Source organism: Talpa occidentalis, unplaced genomic scaffold, assembly GCF_014898055.3.
Source record: "Talpa occidentalis isolate TD23 unplaced genomic scaffold, MPIMG_talOcc4v2.1 talOcc4.9, whole genome shotgun sequence".
Taxonomy (NCBI): domain Eukaryota; kingdom Metazoa; phylum Chordata; class Mammalia; order Eulipotyphla; family Talpidae; genus Talpa; species Talpa occidentalis.
The window spans coordinates 31,276,812-31,298,308 of NW_023605305.1; the positions used below are offsets into that span (position 1 = coordinate 31,276,812).

At 42.0% G+C, this 21,497-nt stretch overlaps 1 protein-coding gene across 5 annotated transcripts in view; it reads left to right on the forward strand.

Moving 5' to 3' along the window:
• The window catches only part of ELAVL4 (ELAV like RNA binding protein 4), a 137,302-nt gene that overhangs the window by 83,317 nt on the left and 32,488 nt on the right, over positions 1–21,497 (forward strand). The gene's annotated exons all lie outside the window — the stretch shown is intronic.

The following is a 21,497-nucleotide window of genomic DNA, read 5'->3' on the forward strand; positions in this document are numbered from 1 at the left end:
ATTACACTAAACCATATTGCAGATCAGCCGGACTGGGAAGGTAATGAGGGTTTTAGAGCTTCCTCAGCTTACTTCATGTGAAATAACTCTTTGGTTCAATCCCCCTTTATACATAATCAACCACCCCTTCCCTTTGTTCTTTAGTTCTCAGTCCTGCCCTCCACCCTCCCTACAGTCCATGCTAGCTTTTATCTATTTCTTGTTTTCCTCTTGTTTTCAGACCCATGGTTTGCATGGGTCTGAAACAGTGTTTTAAAGGGGAACATTCTGGACTTGTAGAAGGGAGATATAATTGCCCATTGTCCCTCAGGAGAAAAAGACCCTAAGCATACCGTCATTATTCTGGAATAAAATTACTCTATAGTAAGAGGGAGATGCTTGTATTTCAGGATTTCTTATTGTTGTTGTTATTATTAGTACTTGTTTTGAAGATACAATTTGAGAAGTTAATGACTTGCTACTTGAAAGTGCAACAATTCATTTCAATTCCAATAATTGAGATTTTTAGGTTCAGATTTTTTTCCTAATCAATAACCATTTTGGGGGGACTAAAGTTTGCCAGACACTGATGCTATAATTCTTGGTTGGGGGGAGTTTTCCTGTAATGTTGTTGGAAGTGAGGGCTTTTGTTTTTTAGAAAAATTGTGGGCTACATCGTGAAGGCAGAGAAGCTGCTGCCCCACTTCCTAAAATCATCCACACTCAACCCTGAGTATTTGTTTTTGAGGGTTGACTTTTGTTTTCCTTTATCTAGACAGTTTAATTGATGAGCAACTGGCCTATTTAAGAGAAAGAAAGCTAATTACAATAGGGAGATACATCATGTTGACTTAAATCAGCGAATACAATGTAAATGTGTGCAAGTAGCTATATATACAATTCCTCCGGTTCTTCTAATTCACTTGTGAATTTGCTCCCCATATAAATTAAGTACTTCCAAAAATAATAAAACTAAAATAACTGCCAGAAGAAGTATAAGTCACATAACTCTCCAGCCATAATTTTCTCACCTGAAAAACTGGAAAATAGTACTTATGGCTCAGGGCTTATTATGAGCATTAAATGGGAGACTGGATAGATACTTCCTAGCGCAATGCCTACTGAGTAGCGGTATCTCAATAAATGGGAGGTGTTATTACTATAGATGCAGTTAGTATGTTTCTAGGAGAGTCACTTGAACGTGATATCGAGGTCTCCAAATAGGACCAGGGCTTTGATGAATCTGTCCCAGAGCACTGGGTCATTCAGCCTTTAACCGAATTGCCTGTGCTCTCAAAAAGTCAATGTTTAGATTCCTGAATAATCTTTATATACTAGGATGATAATTCAAACCAAATTAAAACCAGTTAACCATATGATTGTCCTCCTACTCTTGTATAGAAAATGTATTTTTGGTGTAGCCTTACCTTCTAAATTGAGATTCTGCAGGCTATATTAGTGAATATTATTAATCACCTTTTCAAAAGAGTTTCCTCAGAACTATAGTGAGAATTTTGAGAAGTACTGATTCATGGTGTTGTTCCTTGTTTTCTAAAGACACATGTTTAAACAAGCAGATTCCTTTACTGAAGGAATGCTAATTTGGTAGTTCACCCAGTGGATTTGAATAGGAGTGACAGCTTCGGAGACAGCCTTTAATTTGGTATACAAAACCAAAATTGTCAACTTTGGTTTGTTTAGCACCCTCTCCAGCACAAGCAGAGACATACAGTAGCATCTGAGCTTAAAGAAGAAGCTTATGGGTTGAAAGCAGAAATACAATTCAGGCATAAATTTATAATTATGCATTTTTTTAATTCAGACCCAAAAAAAAAAAGGATTTTTATTATTTGCAGAGAACTTATGGGAATAAGGCAAGGAAATACTGAGAGACCAGAGATATTTGCCCTCGTTTGGTAGCAGTGTTTAATAAAAGTAGAACTTGTGGTTGTAAAGAGTGCTTATTAAATTCTTCATTTACACTACCTAATTAATTCTAGCATTTTAAATTAACAGTGAAACTGGTCCCTGCTGTACCATTCCATATATGCAGCATATTTCCTCCATCCACCCGTTGTTCAGGTTTAATTGGCTACGCTAAGAGTCAGAGAAGGAGGGAAAGATAAGGCTGTGGGGAGGTGGGGATGGGATGGAATCGCTCCAGTGGAAGACCCTCTCCGACCCCCATTTGGCGTGAAGTCATAACACAGGCTGGCAGAGGTGAGGTATCACACCAGGCAAGTTGAAAGGCTGCTGCTGGTGGTTCAGAAGTCAGGGTAAATGACATCATAGGTATTTTTGTTGCCCTGATTTTTAACATCCCAGTCCCCCCTTTTCCTCCAACACCTCCTACAGATCTCAATGCATCTCGATCCTGTGAAGTTTACAAGGAGTTCTAAATATCTAGTGGGAGGATTGGGAGCTGGGGAGTAGCAAAGAGATAAGACTTCAAGATTAAGATTTTCCAGCCCAGACCACTCCCTAAGAGAATGTAATGATGTAATGGATTCCCTTAGAAGATTCTCTGTCATGAGAAAGCAAGAGAAAGAGAGAGAGAGAGGGTTGGAGAGGGAGGGAGGCAAGTAAAGGGAGAGAGAAGAAAGAAAAAGAGCAAGAGAGATTGTTGATGGTATTGTGAGTAGGCTGGGTTCACTCCTGTGGGCTTGGTTTGTCAATGAATTCTCCATTTGAGAACACAGGGAGGAAATCTGGGTGTGGATTTGAGTGTTGTGGTACTGAGGACATAATTGCCATCATTTATCAAGTACTTACTCTGCCAGGTGCATGCTAAGCACTGGACATTCCTTATTTCATTTAACACTGACAACAGCCTCCATTCCTCAGATGAGGACACTAAAGCATAGTGAGGCTAAGTCACCTCCCAAGGCAGCACAGTTATAAGCAGGTGGCAGAGCCAGGATTCACTCCTAGTTTCCAAAAGTTTCCATTTCCCAATATGGAAATATGTGCTGGGTGCCCCTACCTGAGTTAAGTGAAGTTCCCTGCCTAACCCTCACCCCAATAGCCCAGCAAAATACTGTGTACCTCTGAGTAGGGGCTGCTGGCCATTCTCTAGAGAGCCTCCCTAATGCACCGTGGCTTCAAACAAGACTCCTGTGTATAATGGAAAGCAAAGATAACAATATTTTTCATCCTCCGGGGATGCAACTCAGCCATCAGAGTAGAACCAAATTCACTGAAAGTGCCAGGTGTAAGATTCCCTGACAGTGCTTTTAGACATCTCTGTTATTTATCTCCTCGGAGATACTAGATTTTGGTTTTTTTTTTCCAACTGGGAAAGGACACTTATCGGAATAATCTAGGTACTAGGGAGAGAAAACTTACGTCCCAAGTTGCTTTTGTGTGCAGCAGTGGACACGTGATTGCACTGGAAGCGATGGCCTTTGCTTTTCTCCTTCTTTCACCTGCAGCCACTGCTGCTGGGGAGAATGGGAAGTGGCGTGTGGTCCACAAGGATTTGTGTAACCCAGAAACTCGGGCAAAAAACACCAACCCCCTTGTAGAAATTATATTATCTCCATGGACTACAGAGAATTGAATTACTTTCTCATTTTTTATTTTATTGCCTTTTTGTTTTTCAGCTTTTGAGATTGTATTACTGAATCCAAGTTCCTTGATGATCGGTATTTTAAAGGAAGGAAACATACAGCTTAGCCAGGAGAGTTTGGTGGCTCAGGGTAGGATTTGAAGCCAGCAGGGCTGGAATGGTTGCTAAATTGTGCTTTTGTAACTAGCTTGTTATCATCCCTCTCCAAAAAGAATAAAGGAGAAAAAAAATAACAGAAATCCCCAGAAATAAATCATTGTACAAAATCTAGATATCTAGAACTGCCTTCTTAGACTGTGTTTATTTGCATCATGGTGATAGAATTTTATATTCACTTGATGTCCCTGTCCATGTATCCATGCAGTGTAGTTTTTTGTAGTAGTTTTCTACCCATTTCAGGCAAATGAGAGCTCTGAAGGTCAGGGGCTGAGGACAGCAATTTAAACAGAACATTATTGATTATAACACTACATGGAATAAATGTACATAGAACAGACTCTAAGGGCTGTTGCTAAGAAAGGGTGAGGTCTGTGTTAGCTAGAGGTATTGGGGGAGCTTTGAAAGAAGAGGTTGGGGTTTAGGTAGAGGAAAGAAAAGCAAAGGAATAGAGCTAAAAAAAATTCATCCTAAAAACAAAAGCCTTTTTTATTCTTCCATGCCTTAAATACAGAAGAGAGCTCAGACTTGCTGGGGGGGGGGAGGGGGGTCAGTAGTTGAAAGAGAAGCAGCATTGCCACCTGAAGTTAAGCATGCCAAAAAATTAGCTTGGTTAGCTTTGCACCCCAACAGAGGACGGCAACATTTCCTAAAACGCCACCTCTGATCCATCTCTTCATTTCATAACACTTCTTAGACTTCATTCATGTTATTCAGTGGATAAAACAGAACAAGGCAAAAAAGAACATTTCATCGCTATTGGTTCCAGCCTTTGTATCTAGAATCACACTGTTGATTGAAGGAACCAATTCAGGTTTGATTAAGTGACTTTGGGTAACTCATGTTCTTTCTGGGATTGTGTAAGTGCTAAAAATCCTGTGGCCCACTCAGCCGGGTGAGCTGTGGGACCTGGGTTGAAGCAGTGGGGATGTGTCTGTTAGAGTGAGGAAGTCAGGAGGCTTGACTTGGGAGAAAGTCTCTTGGGTGGAAGAGGGGAGGAAGAGTGAGCTTTGTGGATAGCATTATGTGACTCTTTATACTATCAAGGAACTGGACTTAGAGGCTCACTATGGGAATTGGGTTGAATTTTACTTCTGGAATAACTTTATAAATAATTAAAAGACTCGGGCCTCCCCGGTGGTGCAGCAGTTGAGCACTGGGTTGCGAAGCTGCCCGCAGTCTCTGCAGCACCGGTTCAATCCCCAGCCACCGAGTGAGGGTCCCACGTGGCGCGCAGACCTCTCCTGCCGCCCGCTGCTCCCCTCAGCAGTGTATTTTGTCAGTCTGCCTGTTCTGTTCCCTGTTCTGGCTCTGGTGAATCCTCTCACCCTCCCGCGCTTCTGACTATACCCAGTGCTTGTATGAATAAATAAATACATCTTTAAAAATAATTAATTAATTAATTAATTAATTAAAAGACTCTGAAAAATCCTAAAATATAAAATTGCTTTGAATTCATGCCTGAAATGTGAATTCAGCTGGAAGGTGAGTTTATTGGCATCATTTCTTATCCCACCCAGCAAAGACAAATGAAAATAGTGGCAGCAGCTTTTGTATTGTTTCTGTGAGCCTTATGTGTATTCCAGGCACTGATTAAATGCTTTAAATATAATACCTAATTTGAATAGTACTGTGGGATTTCTTGGAGATTCCTAATAATAGCCAATGTTTATTGATTACTTATTCTGTGCTGAGGTCAAAAGATGGAGTTTCATCTAATTCTCCAGACAGTCATTTTACAGATGAAGGAACTAGGACTTTGCAGACTTACTCAATTGTGCCTAACTTGTATAAGGTGACATGGCTTCCAAGCAGGGGAGCTGGAACTTGAATCCCAGCTATTGTGACTATTGTGAATTATCCAATTTATAGTTTATCTCTGGCAGTTTTCCTAAAAAATATTAAATTGACCTCTCTCTACCATCTATCTCAACTTATATTACCTAGGGAGTAAAAACTTTTAGAACAGGGAAAGCATAAATAGAATTCAAAATCTTTGATTTTGTAAAGTAGCACACTATGCATTTAAAAAATAATAAATATCAGTGGTTTTTAATTAAACAGGTCACTGCATACCTGTACAAGGAAGAAGAGACTTGGAGTGATTTTTAACTTCAGATTTTCTCCACAAAATAATGCTTCACTCTGCTTGCCTTTTCTTTATTTTGCAAGCAGCATATTGAAATGGATGCTGCCTTATATTTAAGCATAGTTAAAATCCAGCCTCATTTATGCATATCCAAGAAAATCCCGGGATATTGATTAGCTCAATAAACATTTCTACATGCACATTGAAGGGATATTCATTAATGATGGAAAAGGAAGAGGAAGTAGCATTTATCTGCATATTGTTTTCTAGATTTTGAAACTGGGTTTGGTACAATGCAACATGTTTCCTAAATTAAGAGAAAAGTCAGGCAAATATGCCTCTGATATGTTATTTACCATCTCCCGGCAGTCATACATATTACACAAGAAAAACAAAAAAATTTTTGATTTGTTGACTTAGGGAGGGGGAGGGCTGATTATTATTTCACGTAAATGGAAAATTTTTAGTTAGGAAGATCTGGCAGCCTGAAAGAGTTACAAAATGGGAAAATTAGAGTCTGCTTTATTAAGGGAAACTTGGAGACTGTCAGAATATAAGTGCAGACAGCACGCCATGTTATCATTGTACTTCTCACACACCCATCAAGGGCAGCCAGAGACCTCCCATCCTTTCTCATGAGGACAGGCTGGCTACTGAGCGAAGCTGTGAGGTCTAGAGTTTATGCAGGTATGTTCTGCTGCTTTCAACAAATTTTTCCCCCCAGGATAGCGACAGGATTACAGACCAGGTATGGTTTCCTCTTGCCCCTGGCTGTCTTCCCCTTCATCTTCCTTTCCAAATCAGATGGTTCTGCCCTGCTTCCGAACTCAGATAACCATAGGAAAGTGTTCTCACATCCCAGGAGAGAGGTCTCAAAGGATTTTTACCTAGGATGTGAATCAGTCCTGGGTATTTTAAGCATTTTCTATTTTTGTACTTTAGCTGACTATTTGGTTCATAGGACCAATTCCCTGCTCACCCAGCCTCCCTTCCTTCCGCCAGCACATATATACACATAGCGCACACACGTGTGCGTGCGCACACACACACACACTCACTCATTCACCCCCTCCTCTGTAGAATGACCTCCTTGATTGAGACTAGGAACTAAGCAGGAAGGTAATGTCAAACTGAAATTTCCACACATTATCTAAAAATGTAATTCATCATCTTCAGGGTAGGAGGAAAGTGCTTTCTGAAACGTGTTAATGGGAAATTCATTTTTTTCCTTGTCTTCTATGAGGTTTGGTAGTGGTGATTTCAATTTTCAGTCTGCCCCACCATTCCATGTCTCCCTCCTTGCTCTTAACTAATGAACTTTATATTCCTTATAAAAACTAAAGATCTTTAAGTGGCCTCTTCTTTATTTTTTTTCACACTGCCCGAATTAAGCTTTGATAGAAGAAGCTGTTTCTAGTTTGGAGAAGATACAATTCAGATACAACTATATATTTGTAGAAGGCTTTTACATTTTCAGTCAGTCAACAGTATTGATTTAGTGTCTGCTCTCTCAGATCAAATAAATGTTATTCCCTTTCCTCCTCTTAAATTCTGTTATCAGGGTCTGTGAGGAAGTCAAAGAAGCTAAGACATAGTTTCTGTCCACATGTTGCTACTAACAGGCACTGAATGGAGGAAGCCAGGACAAACTTATGGCCCAGCAGCCCACAGGTCTGGAAGGGGCTGGGAGCCTACTTCTGATGATATGTATGATAAAACATCCACCTTTGTTTCTTTTGGGGGTTGGTTGTTTTGTTTTGTTTTCCACCAAGGCCTAAACTCACCCTGTCTGACTATGAATATTAATTTAACTGGAAAGATAGCTCATAGGGACTCATAACAATGCAACAAAGTCGTAGGTTTAATAGAATGCCTACTATGTGTCAGTTACCATGCTAAGCACTTTCTATATGTTATCTCTTAAGAGCTTTACTTCATCAGTGATATTATCTCTGATAGATGAGGAAACCGAGGCTTAGACTCAGCTTCTTATTTTCCTTCCTCTTTCTTTCTTTATTTTTTTTGCTTATTAACTGTTCTGCCTCATCTTTCAACTTTCTTATTTATTTGTCTGCCAATTAATACAAAAAGAATTTGTTGGGTTTTTTTTTTTAAGATTTATTTATTTATGCATACAAGAGCTGGGGTGAAGGGCAGAGGTGTGGTGGGTAAGAGAATTCACCAGAGACAGAGTGGGGAACAGAATAGGCGGATTGACTGAAATCTACTGCTGAGGGGAGCAGTGGGCAAAACAGGAAAGGTCTCCTGTACCATTTGGGTCAGCTTCCCGGCTGGGGATTGAACTCGTGCTGCAGTGGCTGCTGATAGCTTCATAGTGCTGAGACTTAACCCACTGTGCCATCAGGGAGGCCCTCCAAAAAGGATTTGAATTGGCTTACAAGATAATATGAAAAAGAGCTAAAATTTAAATAACCATAAGTTTAAAAAAAAAAAAAAAAAGCAAGTTAGAGGGAAAATGGTTGTAGAATGGTAAAAGGAGACCAAAAGGAAAAATAGTAAATTAAATGTGGACAGGTGACTTGTATGAGAAATAATAGACCATCTAGCCTGAGTTTCCTTCATTTTAAGGAAAAATGGATGGTGACAACCTTGATCTCATTCTCAATTAGTAATTAGAACCCCAGACCCAACCCCCTTCCCACCACACTCATTTTAGCCGCCTGGCCTATGTGCAGTTGCCAGCTATAATACAGGATGGGATGTGAAGCCTGGAGTCACGGACATGGGGTTTTCCTTTTCTGCTCTTTCTTACTTGAACCCTTCTTGGATTGAGGGACTTGATTTTTAATGGCTGGGGCAGGCAGTCAGCACACAGGGAAGCTGCCTGGATGCAGTCCTGTCCTGGTTCTCATCAGCACAGGGTGTAAGTAGTGTGCCAGGGGGTGTGCGAGGCCAGCCTCCTTGCCTGCTGCCCTGAGCTAAAGTAGTCCAGGCTTCTGAGTCTCTTCAGTGATTGAGTTCTGGCTGGTTCCCCATCGCCCAGGATCCCGAGCTGGGCAACAATAGGAAACCCAAATGTCACTCTCACTTGTTTATTCTGACTCTGGACATTGGAACTAGTCTCAACCACCTTTTGACTTTCCCGTACCCCGAAGTGGAGTCTTCCCAGTGAGACAGACAACCCTCTAAGCAAATGAACACTAGAGCAAATTGAGCACTACCCAAGAGCTCCATAGTCCCCAACACACATGCATTCATCCCTCCTAACAGACACACACAGATTCCCTCCTCAGAAATACCAGGCAGCTTAATGAAGTAACCAGAAGTGGGATATCTTGTATCTTTTCCCAACCCTCCCCCCTACACACACACTTAATAGATATATGTGTGGCCTTGCATGCCTCACTTTATCCACTAGATCTCCACTTTCTCAATTTGCAGTAAGAATATAAATCCATACCCTACTTTCTTAGGATGGTACTTGTGAGTTCAAGCCACGTGATACATGGGAAGGCACTTGTAAACTAAAACAACCTAAAAATGGGAGGGGCCCCCGCTAGCTTATGACTCTCACTAAGGCTCCTACCCCTGGGCTAACAGACAGATGAAGGGAAAGGAGAGGAAAAGCAGGTATCTGTTCCTGGTTCACTCCTCACTTATATAATCCAAGTACAAAGTAGAAAACGGCATATGAGAAGGTAGGAAAATGCAATGGGAACTTACATATATTAAGCACCTGCTAGGTTCCAGTCACTTTGTGTTTATTATCTCATTTAATCCTGGCCACAACCCTAAGATGTAATAATGTCGCTGTTCTTTAGATGAGGAAAACGAGGCTCATGAGTTTAAAGAGACTGACCTGAGGTCACACAGTTGGCAAACAGCCAAGCTGTCTGGGTAACCATGTCTGTCTGACCACATGCTGCTGCCAGTTGGGACAAGAGACCTTCACAGAGAGTTCCCCACATTTCTCGCTGTTTCATCTTGAGTCGTGAACATGGCTGTGTAGGATGTATTCCAGTAAGCCTCAGAATAGCTACAAGAATAATGAACAACAGTCTTAGTGGTTCTGGAAGACTGTAAATGAAAGCCTTTAGTTCAGTATTTGAAAATGTCAGGATGATTTCTCAGATTGTTTTAAAAATCAGACCACTTTTATAAATGCAACATAGTGAAATGGAAGATCCACCAAATTCTCATTCTAGCTCTAGCTGGGGACTTTCTGTGACTCAGGTTGTTGTGCATAAAGTGGGGGATACTAACACTGATTCTTTCTGTCTTACTGTGTGTTGCGACCTCAGGTGGGCTGCTAATGTGTTGTAAGTTGTTAAAGGATTGCACTAATTCAGGATATTACTGTTCACCTAGAAGACAGGACATGGTAAGCTGGGGGTTTATGGGAGTAAAGCAAATACTAACCCCCATGCTAAGGTAGCTTTGCTTTCTAGTCTGCCTTCCAGATGTTTTGTTCAGTTATCTATGTACATCTCAACAAAAGCTGATTAACTCTCTCAGACATCAGTGTCTAACTGTTATTAATGCTCATGCTGATCAGATTACAATGTCACAGATCCTACTTGTGCTGTTAATATTAGATTTTGAATTCCGGTCTGTAATGTATGATTTTTCCTCCATGCATTGGAAAAATTGGTTAGCAGAGTTCATAAGAAAGTTTAATTAGCAGACTGTTTGTGGAAATAGGGGTTGTGAGTCATCGTTCAGAATGAACTAACATTTCTCAGGATTGGGTTTGTTCTGTGGATCTTTTGTTTGGGAAGCTGGTATCTCTATGCTGCCCACTAGAACCGCACCGTGTAATAAACTAATAACAAAAGCAGCAGACTTTAAAAAACCAGAGAGGAAGAAGTGCAGGGTGTCATATTTGTGTATGTGTATCTGTGCCTTCCAGGGGAATAATCCAGGACCACGGTGGGCAGGATAGCCTAGCGACTAAGAGCTAGAATGTCTGCATCCCAGCCATACAGCTTACTACCTGGAAGGCAAATTTTTACCCTCTCCATCCCTCAGTTTATTCTTTTAAAGAATAATGCTCATTTGGAAATCCCATCTAAAAGTTTTCCCCAACAGGACTATTGCAAGCATCAATGTATGTAAAATACTCAGAAGAGCAGCTACAGTATAGTAGTATAGTTCTTAGAGCTGTTCGATGAGATACAGGTATTATTGGCCCTATTTCACAGGTGAGGAAATGGCTCCGAAAGGTTAAGTAACTTGTGCAAGGTCACACAGCTTCTAAATGGTAGAACAAAGTTGTAGCCATGTTCGTTCAGCTCCAAAGCCTCTTTTTTATTTTTATTATTTCTTATTTATTTATACAAGAACAGGGGTACAGGTCAGAGGTGCAGGAGGGTGAGAGAATTCACCAGAGACAGAGTGGGGAGCAGAACAGGCAGACGGACTGAAGACACTGCTGAGGGGAGCAGAGGGTGAGGCAGGAGAGGTCTGCTGCACCATGTGGGTTGCTCCCTGGCCGGCCGGGAATCAAATCTGTGCTGCAGAGGCTTCGGACAGCTTCACAGCGTGGTGCTTAACCTGCTGGGCCACCGGGGAGGCCCTCCAAAGCCTCTATTTTTATCTGTATTTAATACTGCCTCCTAGGCTCAGCCATCTAGTTAGTTAAGTCTGGATAATATACATGTGTGTGCCTGTACGTGTGTAACTATGAGTGTATACCCCCTGCTGGGCTATCCATACAACACACAGTTGTTTGTTTTTCTGTGGGTCCTTGGTTCTCCTAGTGAAACTATTTGAACTCATTGCACACTGACTGCTAACACATAGTGTATTAGAACCAGACCTGTACAGCTTGTAACACAAAAAGGTGACTTCAGCTGGCTGACCCTCTCTCCACTGCACATCTCTGCCCTGGGTCTGCATTACCCCAGAAGCAAGTTCTGTGTGATGTCTTCCGAAGAACAGAATCATAGACTATTACAGTGAAAAGAGAATTTACGTGTTCTCTGCCTGGTCTCCCTGTTTTCTGCTGGCCCCTCTGGTATCTCTGGAGCTGTAGCTTAGAGTTGGTACCTAGGCACTCCACCTGAGGCTTATCCTGGGACAGAATTTTGTCCTCTTTTAAAGAATAATGCTCATATGGAAATCCCATCTAAATGTTTTCCCCAAGGATGTTTAATGGGTGTTTGTTTTTTTTTTTTAAAGGGATTCTGTGACCATATGAGTTTGGAAAGCTGAAGTAAACCCAATTTAAAAATGGGTTTGTTTTTATTGCTACTTCTGAGTCTATGCTGATGTGCATTGTAAGTCTTAAAAGTAATGGGATAATAACTAATATTAGGGCCTCCCCTGGTGGCATAGTGGTTGAGTGCTGGGCTGCGAAGCTGCCCACAGGCTCTACAACACCGGTTCAATCCCCGGCTGCTCCCCGGCCACTGGAGGAGGGTCCCACATGGCGCGCAGACCTCTCCTGCCGCCCGCTGCTCCCCTCAGCAGTGTACTTCAGTCTGCCTGCTCTGCTCCCCGCTCTGGCTCTGGTGAATTCTCTCACCCACCTCCACTTCTGACTGTACCCAGTGCTTGTATAAATAAATAAATAAATCTTAAAAAAAAAAAAATGCCTGCCTCATATAATTTCTGTCTTATTAAAAAAAAAAGGTAATATTAGCCACAGTTTTTCCCTCCAGCATTTTGAGAACTATATGTTCTAAGCCCGGAGGGAAGAATGGAGTTCCATTGGGATAAAGTTAGGGTCAAAGGAAAGGAAACCGTTTAGCGCTTCCCATCTGATGACCTTTCATTAAAATTAAAAAGAGGTGGTGGGGCCCTTTACTAAGCCTGGGTGGGCATGTAGAGGTCCTAATGTCCTAAAAGAGTGTCATCAACTCCCAAGAGGAACAAAAAATGGTGCCAAATGGAACCATCTCTAGCAACATCATGGTCCTATCACATACGAGGCATTTTCATTGAAGATTGTTTATTGAGTACAAAGCCTTCTGAGCATAATTGAAATACTGGATTTGTTTGGTTTCTTTATGATCAGGGTGACATTTCATTTTCCATTGCCTGTAAGAGCTGACCCATGAGACCGTGTTTACATTTTGTGATTCTCAGGCACTTTCCCAGGCCTCCTCCCTTTTCCTCTCTCCCAGGTACTTGACTCAGTGTAATCTGGCCTGGTCACCCTGGTTGTACAGCCATTCCCTGAGAAGCCCTTAGCTTCTTAAAAATAAATCAGAAGTAGGTTTTCTCTCCAGTTCCTGCTCTACAGACCTGTTTCTGCATGGATTCTTTTGTTCTTGGGTTTTTATTTCTTTTTCTTACCTGCAAGCTCAGCGGTGGAAAGGGAGAGCTCCTGTTTCTTTTCTTTTTCATGGATCTGGGGACTTCTTTCTTAACATTTGTTGAAACTGAACTGAGCCATTAGAGCACATCACGGGCTTCATGTCCAGCACTTTACTATCAGTGAACTCCTTGAGGCTAGGGAAAGGGTATTCATCTCTGCATTTCACACAGCTCTTGGTAGTAAGCCCCACCCAAGCCAGAGAACCCCAAGTCCTTCTCCAGCTTCTAGTTGACATCCTGACTTAACTCTGCACAGACAAGTTCTTTATCTCACCTCCTTTATCAAAAGCCATGCATTTTCTTTTACTTTGAATAAAGGTTATTGTAATAGATTTTATTCCATTAATATTTACCTTTTTAAAGATTTATTTATTTATTTATACAAGAATTAGGGTATAGGCCAGATGCGTGGGAGGGTGAGAGGATTCACCAGAGTCAGAGTGGGGAACAAAACAGGCAGACTGATGAAATACACTGCTGAGGGGAGCAGCGGGCATGACAGGAGAGGTCTGCTGCACCACGTGGGAACCTTGCTGGCCGGCCGGGATGGAACCTGCACTGGAAAGGCTGCGGACAGCTTCACAGTGTGGCGCTTAACCGCCTGCGCCACCAGGGGAGGCCCTCCACTAATATTTATGAACCATCTACCCTCATGCCAAGCCTTCTCACATAACTTTTCTTATTTAATCGAAATCCCAACAAGGCATCAGGAATCTCCACATGTCCTTTGTAAGTATCATGTTTATAAGAGCTTTGGAAACCTTTGTCTTAGTGCCCAGCAGTTCCTTTTACCCACAGACAGTCTCATTTTGCCCAAAGTCTAATTATAGTGTATGTGATTAATATTAACCTGAAAATTTTCTATGCCTCTTCTCTTGTTGCTCAATTGTCTTCTAACATCAGCTGTATTTCTGGAATCACCTGTTGGTTTGCATCCATTTGCATCCATTCTGGAGGTTGTCTGTCTCACAACCAGGCATTTGTTTCCTGTGAGAAAAAGCCAACCAAGAATTAAGAATTCTGGTTCATTTCTCTGGCTAGCTGGGAGTTTGCCAAACTCTTCCCTTTTTGTTTCAACCCTTGTTAGAAATATTTTTATATGTGTGACTATTCTTTTCTGTCTGCAAGAATATTCTGTACATAATTTAATGTTGCTTCAATTAAGAATCTCTCTTTGCCCCAGGGTCATCAGTCTGAATATTTCCTTTTGTGTGATAAATGCTCAAGGTGAGATAGTTGTCACTGACACTTCCATTGTCCCTTGAATATTTTTCCTTTCAGTTTTCTTTTTAAACTAAGTACTCAATACTGGTATTTTATCTACTTAATCACCTTTCTTTCCTGAACAGACAGAAGAAAAATAAGGTTGAAATTAGTTCAGGTTTTTCATTTATTGCAGTTTATTATTGAAATGTATATGTGAAGATCTGTCACTTGGAGCTACTTCTTTTATAGGACAAACCAAAAAAAGGTTAATAAAAAAACATTCCTTTGAGAATCCATCGGTTGGCTTTCTTTGTGGGGTAGTGCAGCTTTGTAAATGATCATTCCCATTTGGGAGACTGCAGGACATTATTATGTGCTCTGAATTTCCATGGACTTAACAGAGGCATTGTTTTAGCACCTACTGGAACAGTTCGGTTGCTATCTTCACTAAAGTCAGGAAATTCTATTAAAAACTTATATGGGGCCTCCCTGGTGGCGCAGCGGGTTGAGCACCACGCTGTGAAGCTGTCCGCAGCCTCCGCAGCACCGGTTTGATTCCCGGCCTCCGGCCAGGGAGAATCCCACATAGCGAGGCAGACCTCTCCTGTCTTACCCACCACCCCCTCAGCAGTGTCTTCAGTCCATCTGCCTATCCTGCTCCCTGCTCTGTCTCTGGTGAATCCTCTCACCCTCCTGCAACTCTGGCCTGTACCCCAGCTCTTGTATAAATAAAAATAAAATAAAATAAACTTATATGGACATTGAAGCTAGATGGACTTATATCTTAGAAACAGACATTTGGACATCAGTCTCCTTGATTTTAAGTCACAATGATAATGCCATAGGATTATTTTAAGTACTAGATTAGATGGTAGAAATAGAGCACTTAGAAAGAAACTAAATATTCTCATCACACACACACAAAAAAGAGAAATATGTGGTGTTTAGTTGCAAGATGTATATGTATATCACAATGTATATGTATATCAAATCACCATGGTACACACTTCAAATATCTTACAATCTTATTTGTTGATTACACTGCAATAAAGCTGAAGAAAAAAAAAAACATTCAGCACAGTAAATGGCACATAAGTAAGCACTCAAAAAAGGGTAACTCTGTCATTATTCACTTATTGAATTCATTCATTCATTCAGCATAAAGTTGCTGAAAGCCTACTATGTGTCAGATATTGCTTATAGCAAGATTAATAAGACCCATGTCCCTGTCCTTAAAGTCCACTGGGAATACATTTGGTTTGACAAGTTTATATCACATGCCCACCATGCACTGAGTGCTTTGCTTATTACCATCTTGAGGCCACATGATGAGTTCTCAGCCTCTGGAAAATTACATCTATTTAGGAAGCCAGAATGTAGCCACTGGAAATAACCATGTACTGGCTGAATATAATTTTAAATACTTTGAGAATTCAGAATACAGAAGGCTGGGTCCTGTCTGTTTCAATAGTGTTTGTTGTTGGCGGAAAGTAGACACACTCAAAACTTCAGATGCCAAAATGACTCCTGATTTTCTGCCAGAGATAGAGGGAGGTCTCATATATGCATGAAGCTTCACTGTAAAAATGGTGTTGACATTTTTAGTGGCTTTCTGAAAGTGCTGACTGTCAAATGAGTGGCAGTGCTGTCTCCTTGAGGGATGCACACTGGTGCTGTCCCCTCCTGAAATCCCTTCTCTATCTGTTGCCCAACTATCTCCTAATAACCTTTTCGAATTAGTCTCAGCTCAGGTATCATAGTCTCCAAAAATCCCACTCTCCTCATTATCACAACACTTAGCCATAGGTGTGGCTCTTTTCTGCTAGACCATGAACTCCTTGTTTCTTTCTTGACCCTCAGTTTCCAAATCTGTAGAAGAGACTTGAAGATGATTAGATATCAAAGTCCTCTCCAAGACTGTCATTCTATGTGCACCCGATCCAGGCTGATGGGCACAGCGAGTTAGAAGAAGTTGGGTTACTTTGGGTTATATTTTGGAATTAAATGGAAAGAGGACTTGGAGAAACTATTTAAAAACTCAGGCTCTGTTACAGTCTCTGCATGCTGTGTCATGTCAGGACAGGTGTTTAGCATATAAATAAGCAAATATTCCAGAAACCAGGGCACAACAGAAAGTGCACAGGAATCAGACGGGCCTGGCTGCTATTCTCCATCCAGGTATCTTTGGGCACATTCTCCTTTCTAGGATCCATTTTTCCTTTCTACAAAACAGGCATAGAAATGCCTACTTCAGAAGATTATAAAGATTTTAAGTAACAATGTATGCAAAATGCTTGGTTCATAATAGATGCTTAATATTCTTTATTATTTGTACCTTCTCAGTCAGGGTAAACAAATGAGTTGTGAACACTGGGCCTAAAATAAATGTAATTTACAACCTTTGAATCTTAGCATTAGAAGGGATCCACGCATCTGTCTTGCTGATTGCTGCAGCATCTCATGATCAAGTGTTGCTCTGGTCTCTTGTTTGCATACCTCTAGTCATGGAGATCTTACCCCCTAACATGTCAGCCCACCTCCTTATAAAATCATTGTAAGAATGTTCTTCCTTGTATCAAGGAAAAAGAATCTACTCCCTCACATTTTTTCCATTGCTTGATCCTCGTTCTCTCCCTTGGGGCTTCACATAGCAAGTCTACCCCTGCCTTCCCATAACTGCCTCTCAAATATTGGAAGGCACTTTGAGCACCTCTGAAGTCTTCTCTCCTTCAGACTAAAGTCTGCATGTCTTTCAGCTGTGTCTCCTGGTATCTGGTCATACCTCTCGTGACACCCTCTGGACATTGGTGAGGCCCTGATAAAGATTTTGTTGTTCTTCCTGGTATCTTTCTGTTTGTGACATGGAAGACTGAATGTGGATAAGAAGATGTTATAGATGTTATATGCATGTGAACAGGTAATATCCATTCCTTGAGTCAACAGACATTTATTGGTTCTGCTACAATGTCATGGAGCCCTTGGGTAGGTCCTAGGGATATAGAAATTAATAAAACATCATGGCATTAAGTTGGAATGCAGACTCTGATCCAGTAGGTCCAGGATGGGACCTGAGATCTGCACTTCTTATAAGTCCCCAGACGATGCCAGTGATGCTGATACACAGACCACTTGGAGGAGCAAGAATCTAAACATTTCTTAGTTGGAGGCAATTGTGTAAACTACAGAAAGAATATAATCCTCTGAGTCGTTGGCTCTTCCAGCACAGGGTTGACTGGAGAAAAGCCAGGACTCAGACTGCCCAACACATATGAACAGCCAGCAAGATGGGGAAGGAGCAGAAGCTTGGATGCTCCACAGTCACAGAGCACCCCAGCCAGTGATAAGAAGGGGAAAGAGACCCCAGTGCTGAGTGTGTGCGTCCTTTGCAAGACTCAGCTGATGCCAGACATTGCTGGGCCCTGCACAGAGGCCAGACTCTGTGGAGAGGAAGCATCAGCTGGGAAACCACAGAGCTGGGCTCTTGCATTCCTAGCCCAGGAGCCTACTTCTTGGTTGACTTTGAGCAGGTTATTAAACCTTTTGGCCTCACTCTCCTTCTCCACACAAGTTCAGATGGTGAGCTGGCCTCACATTCACGATGGGTCTATACAACCCTTTGCATACAGGATTAAACTAAAACATTAGTAAGCCACTTGGCACAGTCCCTGGCACAAAGTAGGCACTGAATAAATCATAGCTGCTCACTGCTCGTCTACATGTTAGTATAGTTAATCCTCACAGTGATCCTTTGATTGTGAGGATAAGGGATTATCCTTTCTCTTCCAGATAAGGGACCTGATAAGGCTGATGAAGCTTAAATGACTTAACTAAGGTTATACAGCAAGATTGGCCTTTGAGCTCCACACACATGTATGTATGCAATAACAACCAGCCACAGGCCTCTGACCCTCTTGTGGGTGTGTTCAGATAGAATTCCAGGCTGCAGACACAGCAGAGAACAGCAGGGAGGGACGAGAAAGGAGGGAGTCCTAGGATTCAGAATTGGCCACGGTTAACCCAGCAGTGTATTACCGCCATGCAGATGATCTGAGGTGACTGGGGATTTTATCATGTGCTTTCAGAACAGAATTTCAGCCTGAGCTAGGGGTTCTAAATCCACAAAAACTCCTTACTCAACTTAGCAGTTTTTATCAACAGCAGCTACCCATCTGGCCACCCCTTAGGGGCTTTGCAGATGAGTAGGGTGCTGTGCGGTTTCTGGCGAAAGACAATTTTTGAGGAAAGAAAGAGCAAGGCGTGCAGGTTGGCAGTGCAGAAATGCTGAGATTCCTTCCAGCCAGTGCAAAGGGACAGCTTCTCTGCTGCTGCCATCAGCCATGAGGGTATCACATTGGGAATAATCCCCGTGAATTTAAAAGACAAGGAAGGGCTAATTCCATCCAGAATGACCAGGACTATGATCTTGATACTTTCTAAAGTTTGAATAAAAATGTTTTTAGTGAAAACTATGGAAGCTAATTTACTTTTTCTCTAGTAACTCAAAAATACCAAACATGGGAATTTCAGAGCTTCACAGTGTCAATGGAATAACTGTGGTTATGGCAGAGGGTACTGGATTGGAATCAAAAATCTAGACCAGACTGTCAGGAAACTATGACCCAAAGGCCAAACCCAGCCTACTGCCACACATAGTTGTTTACCTATTGTCTGTGCCTGCTTTCTCACTGCGGTGGCAGAGATGCCCTTGACAGAGACCAGAGGACCCACTAAGCCTATGCTATTTGCCCTCCTGGCCTACTCACTGGAAACGTTTGACCTCTGGGCTCGACTAGGATCCAGCCTTGTGACCATGGCAAGGCACCCCTCTCTCTGAGCTTCATTTCCACATCTGTAAAAGGATGACTTTCTCCCACAGGGTTGTTGAGAGAATGAAACGCAACTTAATGGTTGGGAAAACACTTTGGAAATGCAGACCCTCTGTGGAGAGGTGGGCAGGGATGGTTTTTAATCATTTACCGGATCCTTGCAGGAGGAGAGCACACCCTGGACATTTTCTGTTTTCTGTTCCAGTGCCTGGTGTCGGCTTGTTACAGAGTTCTCCCTTTCTCACAAATGCAAAGTGAATTCCCAAGGCACCCCTTCTCTACACATTCTTGCCTCAATCATAAAAACATTTTGGTCATTTGCTTCTAGAAACTGAGAATTAGTATAAATGTGCATATCCATTCTTCACGTAACAAATATTGAGAACTGGCTATGCTATGTGCAAGGATACAAAGGTAGACTTTGTGGGGAGAATTGTTCAGTTTCGAAGCGGGGAAGGTTAGGTATACACATTATTCTAAAAGAATAGAGACACTGCCCTGTTGTAGTAGGAGGGAACCATTTGTGTGTGTGTGTGTGCATAGTTTATAAAAATAAAAACTTTCAGGGCCTCCCTAGTGGCGCAGCGGTTGAGCGCTGGGCTGCAAAGCTGCCCGCAGCCTCTACAGTGCCAGTTCGATCCCCGGCCGCCGGCGAGGGTCCCACATGGCGCATATACCTCTCCTGCCACCCGCTGCTCCCCTCAGCAGTGTACCTCAGTCCTCCTGCCTATTCTGCTGCCCACTCTGGCTCTGGTGAATTCTCTCACCCTCCTGCGCTTCTGACTGTACCCAGTGCTTGTATGAATAAATAAATAAATATCTAATAAAAACTTTCAAATTCATATTTAAGACAAGCTTTAAAAACAAGAACCTGTTAAATCCAAAACACATTGAAGTGCCTTAAAATGTAGCTATTATTATCACCGTTTGCCCTTGAACACTACATTCTGATTTTAAGTTTCCATCCCAAATGGCAAGGATTTATCTCCAGCTGGTGCCTGGTCCCTGGGAACCTTTTACACATGTCTGCTGGGCAGCAGTATGAAGGGTTAGTCAGATGTAAGAGTTGAAGAGCCATGTGGGTTTTAAGGACTCAGATATTCTCTATGGTTTCTAAAATTTGGAGGCAGTCTTTTTTTTTTTTTTTTTTGGCAGTCTTTATTTTGTTCCATCTATTTTTTTCTGTATTGATTTTACTTTTTCTTAATCAATGATTCCATACCTAACTAATGAATTTATTCTTTAATTTGTTCAGTGCGTTAATAAATGATAAATTGGTAACAGAAATAATATTTATTTTAATTTTCTGTTCTGAAAATACTGTTGCAATACCTGTATGGTTTAATCTTATTACTGCTGATAAAAGGATAAGAAAAATATAAAAAGACCTTATCTATTTCTTGGGTGCAGATACACACACCCTTAGCTCAGGCTTGAGACTGGCTCCACTGGGCCTCCCCAGCACACTGGCTCTCTTGGTCCCATTGGAAATAGTGTTGGCATTCTTTGTGAATGGGTTTCCACTGTATTTTTCTCCATATATTTAAATACCAAGCTGCCAGTTCAAAGCCCATTGCCAATCAGAAGTCTCCCAGAGGAGCCAGAGGTGAGCTGGGAAGTTTGCCCACGCCAGGCCCCTTCAGGCCAGCAGTCCGAACCCAGAGAGGGAGCGGGCACCCACGGCCGGGGCAGACCGGCCACGCGTAAGAGTGTGCCTATCTCCAAAGCACCATTTTAGAACAGGAACCTTTCCTCAGTAAAGACTGCTTGAATCTGGCAGAAGGCTTCCTGTGGAGCCAGAGGGAGAAGGTTCCCTGCGCAGTCAGAGGTGAGCTGAAGGCCCCCACAAGCCCGGTCCCACCTGGCAGGAAGTTGGAGCCCAGAGGAGGATCCAGAGATTTGGAACCCAGAGTGAAATCCAGCTGCCCCACCTCCAGGGAAGACTGTGGGACTTCAAGACGCACATTTGTACCTAAACACAGGAGGAGAGATTCTGTGACAGTGACCATGAACAAAGTACTGCCTCACTAGACTTCTGGCATAACAGTTTTTGACTCATTTGGATTGACAGTTTCTGAAACTCCCGAAAGAACACACCAAAAAGATGCCAGATACCAGCAGCAAAAAGATGCCAGTACCAGCGGCACAGTATCCTAATGCATAAGGCAAATTGGAAGACAGGCAGCAGGGAAAAGAAAAACTACAAGCAAAGTAGCAACACCTCAGAAAAAAGACACACCACCAAAAAAAAAAAAAAAAAAAAAACCCACCTACCAGCTTGCAACTATGGTGACTTGGAAGAACTTCTGAGCCTTCCAGAAAAAGAATTTAAAATTGCCATGATGAAAAAACTGATGGAAGTCATTAAGGAAAACAACGCTCAGAAGAATGA